Below are 6,343 nucleotides of genomic sequence, written 5' to 3'. Positions count from 1 at the left end.
TTAGCAGCCCAATGACAATTTCCAATTTAGATTTCCAATAACAGTCACCTTAACCATTAATCACATTGATAGTAAAAATAGTTGGAACATGAAACAAAAATGTAGAAGACAAGCCAAGGCAAGAGGACACCAGATTTGGAGGATGCCGGGGAAAAACCCTAATGTGGGGAAACCCTTTGATTAGTTCTTCTTATTATTATATAAAATATTCAACAGAGTGAGAGTGCAAAAGTCAAATTGACTTGCCAAATTCAAATTCAAAACTACCCTGTCAATTCTATGGTAAATTGCAGTCAAAATTCAACCATAACCAGAAGTCAAAGATGGTCAACGAAGTAATCAAACTTCTCCTTTGAAGCTCGGTCAAAGGTAGTCAAACTCGACCTTCATCAATGGTCAAAGTCAACCCAAAACAGTCATAAATATGTGGTCAAAACTTGGTCAACCTATGGTAAAACAAGCTTGCAGTCAACATAGGTAAAAGTCCTCCTTTTGCCTCGGTTTTTATGCCCAAAAATGCAGCTTGCTGAGATAGAAATCCACCTTGAAAATCGAAGTCAAAGGATGCCCAAAAATTCAAAGTCAACATTGGTCAATTTTGGTCAAACTACATAAATTTATGAGATTTTCAACCCTGCAATTATGTCCTGTAATTCAACCTCCTTGTGCCACACGTGGGAGAGAGAGAAAATGCCCAATGTTGTATGGACCAATGAGAGGAGGAGAGAGAATGTGTGTGATGATGATGCCAAATGAGGTGAGAAGACACTTGTATTTATACAAGTCGTTGAGGGTGACGAGTCATGTCCATTGGGCTTCATGAGCCTACATGATGATATGGCCAACGTGAACAATTTGCACATGTGTGGGCATAAATTCAAAATCACACTTCTGCTTGTCCAAATTAGATGATCTTTATATCAATATTGCATCTCTCGAAAAAAGGAATTTAATGCAATTATTATCTCCATCAGATGAGTTGTTCCAAGGTTGAATTTGGCCCTAGTTTCCAATTTTAACATGCCCCTTGATGCTCCCTATACACTTCCTAGATGCTCCCTGTTGATTTTTGTAGGATTGGATGTGTTCTAGCCACGGAGGTTTGTGGAGAGACTAGAATACTTGTATTCTCTAAAACCCAGAAATCATTTCTGGAAATTCCACTTAGAGACGACTTAATTAAAATAATTAACTTTTTAAAATGGTTTCCTACGTCTAAACTTAAGAAATATGGTTAATTAAAGGGTATTAATTAAGTGAGGGTGAGAATCTTCTAGAAGAAGACATGGATTGACTTCTAGTTAATCTTAGCTATTGATTATGTTTTAATCTTGGTCATTGGTGCTCCAATAGAAGATTATAAGAAGAAGTTGATGGGTAGATGGAGAAAACACCAGAGCATATACTCAGTTGCTCAAGCAGATCCATTTTCTTAGTGGCTGAAGTTCGGCAAGAGAAAATCGAATTAGAGAGTGAGTTGCAGGTGGGAGAGAGAGGGTATCAACATAGTTTGAGAGTGTAGGAGGAATCTGGAAGGGACATCGTAGACGAGGGACACAAATCATCAACGCAAAGAGAGTGAGGCAGGCCCTACGCAGAGGGTGACACATGAAGGCCAACGAAAGGCAAGAGACTGTCTTTGGGATTAAAATAACGTTGTGGATTGTGAGAAATTCATCAATAAAGTTCTCTCAGAAATTCTTCCTCTATTTTGTCCTTTTGAATCTTGTACATAAATTGTTGTTGAAGATTAATAGAAGAAACCATCATTTGCTGCATTGGTTTTCCCATATTGGGTTTTTTCGGGGACAATTGTCCAAAAAAAACTTTGTCATTATGGTTATATGTGTGCTAGTATTTTCCTTGTATTTACTTTAGGCAAAATTTTATTTGTGAAGGCTGCAATGTATGTATTTCAGTATTTGCTATAGAAAACTTCAAATAATTTGTTTAAGTCATTTAACAAATAGGAGAAATATTATCAGTTACTGTAGTAGGATTCAGAATTACCGAATTTTCACATGGTATCAGAGCACTGGTAAAGCAGGAAGGACTTAGTTGCAGTCAGAAGGAGGATTTTGAAAGTACTGGGTAGGTAGCAGTTCGCAACCCCAGAAAAGTTGCAGAGTCCAATTGCTAAGTGACTAATTTCTCATGGAAAATAATTCTCTAAATGAGTCGACAAAGCATAAAAATTTCCAAATCGAGTTTTGTCAGAGGTAGAGGGAGCAACGCAACAGTTTCCACGCAGAGTAGCGAATTTAGTGATGGTAAGGAAATATCACAGAAAATTATGCATAATCAAGAAGCCTCAAAATTATCTTCTAGATTGGAAGATGAATTTGCGTGTCTTTCAAGATCGGCTTTAGTTGGTGTTTGGTATATTGTCTCACATGACTAGAGTAAGGGAATAGTTCTCGAGCTATCAAGAAGAACAAATGGATTTTTAGATCACTATGGGCAACATAACTAAATGTACTCCAGTAGGGAGAGACACCATGGATTTTCAGACGAAAGCAGGAACCAGTACCAGAGCCACGAATGTATTGCATGTGCCAGGTGTTACACAGTAATTTGTCACTGTCTTCACTCCAGTATTCCTACTATGTCATGTGTCCAAATTCATTCATGCTCATATTAGACAAATGCTCTCTGATATTACCAAATGACCCACTTTTCGAAAGGTTTCTGCCTCATCGCGTCTGTTGGCTAAATAAACGTGCTTAAGTGCGCTCCAAAACAGTCCGGAAGCGCTGCCATCGCGGAAGTACACCTGGTTCCCACGATGGTCCGATTTTATGTGCCAGCGCGAGGTCGTTTGTAATCTTCGGCGATGACCTGACTAGCTACGTTATTCAATAACGATGTCAGCGCAAAATATTAGTTATGTGCCCGCGATGATCCAGATTGGGCGAATTTGTTCCAACAGTCGGCCTTTCAGATGACTCCAGACCTGGTTGTTGGCATAGTTTATGTCGCCCTCCTTTCTCTGGCGTGGCTGTTCCGTCATTTGTGCTACCTTCCTTGGAGATAAGCTGACTCCTCCACCTTCATGGAGACTTATTCTCCTATTTAAACTCTCACTATTGCTATGTGCTACTAGTTTTTGCAATGGTTGCTGACAGTTGGCTAGTGGAGCAGTGCTGTTAGTGTTTGTGAGTTTGCTAGATAGCTAGTGTGAGTGTGACAAGTGTGGGATTGTTGATAGCATGTGGAAGGTTGTGAAGTGCCCTTGATCTTGTGTAAAACTTGTGAGTGACATAGACTTGTGTGTTGGGAGATCCATCTTCAAAGAGTGAATGCTTGAGGAACATGCTGGCTGGATCCCTCTGAGAAGGCTTTTGACGTCAAGAATTTGGTTGTAAGCTTATTCTTATTTCATTATTAATGCAATCAATGATGTTTTCCTATGTCTTGTATGTAATGTACTTGATAGCTCATGAATTCTTGACTTTGTGAGTAAATAGATCATTATTGTTCCGGTTACGTGCTTTGTTGTATTCCCTTGCATTGTTTCAGGTTGAGTACTCATTAGGAGAAGGAAGTGGAAGCTGGAGCAGCGCAACGGAATTCCATAAACCATCGGTTGAGGTAGGCCTCTAACTATGACTGTTTAAGGAAAGCTATTGTTGATCTGTCCTTGTTTGTGACTAGACCCACTCTAGGGCTAGAGGGGTTGCCTCTGTTTGTAGAGGGAACACTTTCCTGCATCACACCAGGATTGGGAATGAACCTAATTTCAGTGTCCCAGTTGCAAGATAGGGATACGATGTATACTTTGTGGGAAAGAAAGTATATGTCAAGCATCTTACTTGGAAGAAGGTGAGACATATTGGAGTTCGAAGAAACAAACTATATAGATGGCAGATCGACTCTCCAATGGCACTAATAGGTTGTGATAACAACGATAGAAAGGAGTTGATGAACTATGGCATAGGAGGATGGGACACTTGCACCATGGAGCACTCTGGATGCTTAGAGAGACTATAAGATGAGTTCCAGCTCTCAGTACCGAGCATGATGATCTATGCTGATGGTGTGTGCTTGGAAAGTACACAAAATTAGTGTTTCCCAGAAGTGATAGCAGAGCCAAAGACATATTGGGATTGATACACTCAGATATTTGTGGCCCTATGTCCACCAGAGTCCTTAGTAGTGGCGAATATTTCGTCACCTTCATTGATGACCATTCCAAAAAAACCTGGATCTTAAAGACCAAGGATGAGGTCTTTGATTAGTTTCGAGAGTTCAAGGCTCTTGTAGAAAACATGATAGGGAAAAGGATGGTATTGCGTTCAGATAATTGTGGACAATATACAGATAAAAGCTTCATAGATTCCTACACAAAGGAAGGTATCAAAAGAGAGTGGATTTCTCCCTACAATCCGCAACAGAATGGTGTAACAAAGAAGAAGAACATGACCATAATCGGGGCAGAAAAGGTCATGTTGTATGATCAATATTTGCCTAGATTCCTATGGGCAGAAGCATGCAACAAAACAGTGTACATTCATAACAAGACACTTCACATGGCTTTGGGGAAGAAAACGCCAGAGGGAGTCTTCTTTGGAACAAGACCTGAGGTAAGTCATTCGAGGATAGTTGGGAGTGTGGCCTATTGTCACATTCCATATGAGAAGCGTAGTAAGTTGGATCAGACTGTAGAAAAAGGGTATCTCATAGGATAAAGCGAGACCTCAAAGGCATGCAAATCTACATTCTTGGTAAAAGGAAAATTGTAGTGAGGCGAGATGTAAAGTTCATGGAAGACAGAGCTTTCAGAAGATCTCGAGAGATGTTTGCAGGAGATTAGTCATCAGATGTTCCTTTAGTCCAACAACAACAAGGACCACAGGTAGATCAAGCAGGGGGACCGTCACAGGATTTGAGTACAGTGACCAGCACCAACATCTCCTCAGTAGCAGGAGATCTAGGAATTTCTCAGTAGACAAAGTTGCAGGTACATGTAGAGGAACAGATTGAACCACCCACCACCAGTGGTAGGACTAGTATGGAAGTGCATCAAACCTTGAAGGACGCATAATATTTTGTCGGAGCTCCTAGAACCGACAAGAGGTAGCGCATGCAACCTGACAGATCCCAGGCCTTGGTGGCTCAACTTGCAGAACCGTCCAATTTTCAGGAAGCCGCACAACATTAGGTGTGGGTGGATGTCATGGTAGAAGAGTACTGTTCTATCATGACAAATGATGTGTGGGAGGTAGTGCCTAGACCATATGCTAGATCAGTTGTGGGTTCTAGGTGGATCTACAAGATCAAATACACTGCAGATGGCAGTGTAGAGAAGTATAAGGCTAGATTCATGGCAAAGGGGTATGCACAAAAATAAGGAATAGACTATGAGGATACCTTCACGCCAATTTCCAGATATACCTCTATTAGATCCGTCATATCCCTAGTAGCGCAGATGGGATGAGAAATTCACCAGATGGATGTCAAGGAAACATTCTTGAATAGGGTGATAGAAGAAGAGGTGTACATAAAGCAGCCTGAAGGCTTCGAGATTCATGAGAAGCACACTCATGTATGAATATTGAATAAACCCTTGTATGGGCTCAAGCAAACACCCATGGCATGGTACATCCGGATTGGCAGTTACTTGCAACAGTTGGGATTCTTCAAGAGTGATGCAGATCCCAATCTCTACTATATGATGGTGGAGAATGAGCCTTTCATTATGGTTTTATATGTAGATGATCTGTTTTTTACGGGATCATCGAGGTTCATAGAGGACTGCAAAAGGAACCTTGCAACATAATTCGACATGAAGAATATGGGGCTGATGTACTTTTTTTGGGGTTGGAAGTATGGCATAAGAATGGGGAAATCTTCCTTGGGTAAGAGAGATATACTATAGAAGTTCTGAAGAGATTCAGAATGCAAGATTACAGACCCATGGCAAAACCCATGATTACTAACTGGAAAAAGATAGATGCCTCAGGGGATAGGGAAGTCAACCCCACCTTGTACAACCAATTGGGTCACTCATGTATCTGGTCAACACTAGGCCATACATTTGTTTCGCTGTCAATACCCTTAGTCAATTCACGGTGGAATTGAAAAAGTACATTGGGTAGCAGCGAGGAACATTCTCAGATCTATTAGTGGAACGTGGACTCAGGTTGAAATATACTCGAGGAGATGACGTCAGGTTGAGTGAATTCATAGATGCAGATTGGGTAGATAGTTCAGTGGATAGGGAAAGTACCTTCGGGTATTGCTTCAGCGTTGGATCAGGGATGATCTCTTGGTGCAACAGGAATTAGAAGTTGATAGCACTGAGCTCTGTAGAAGTAGAATATATGGCGGCTAACACAACAAT

The sequence above is a fragment of the Pinus tabuliformis genome, chromosome X (genome assembly GCF_031772625.1).
Source record: "Pinus tabuliformis cultivar Carrire ecotype Pingquan chromosome X, CPIR1, whole genome shotgun sequence".
NCBI classification, from domain to species: Eukaryota; Viridiplantae; Streptophyta; class Pinopsida; order Pinales; family Pinaceae; genus Pinus; species Pinus tabuliformis.
This window is presented reverse-complemented; position numbering follows the sequence as displayed.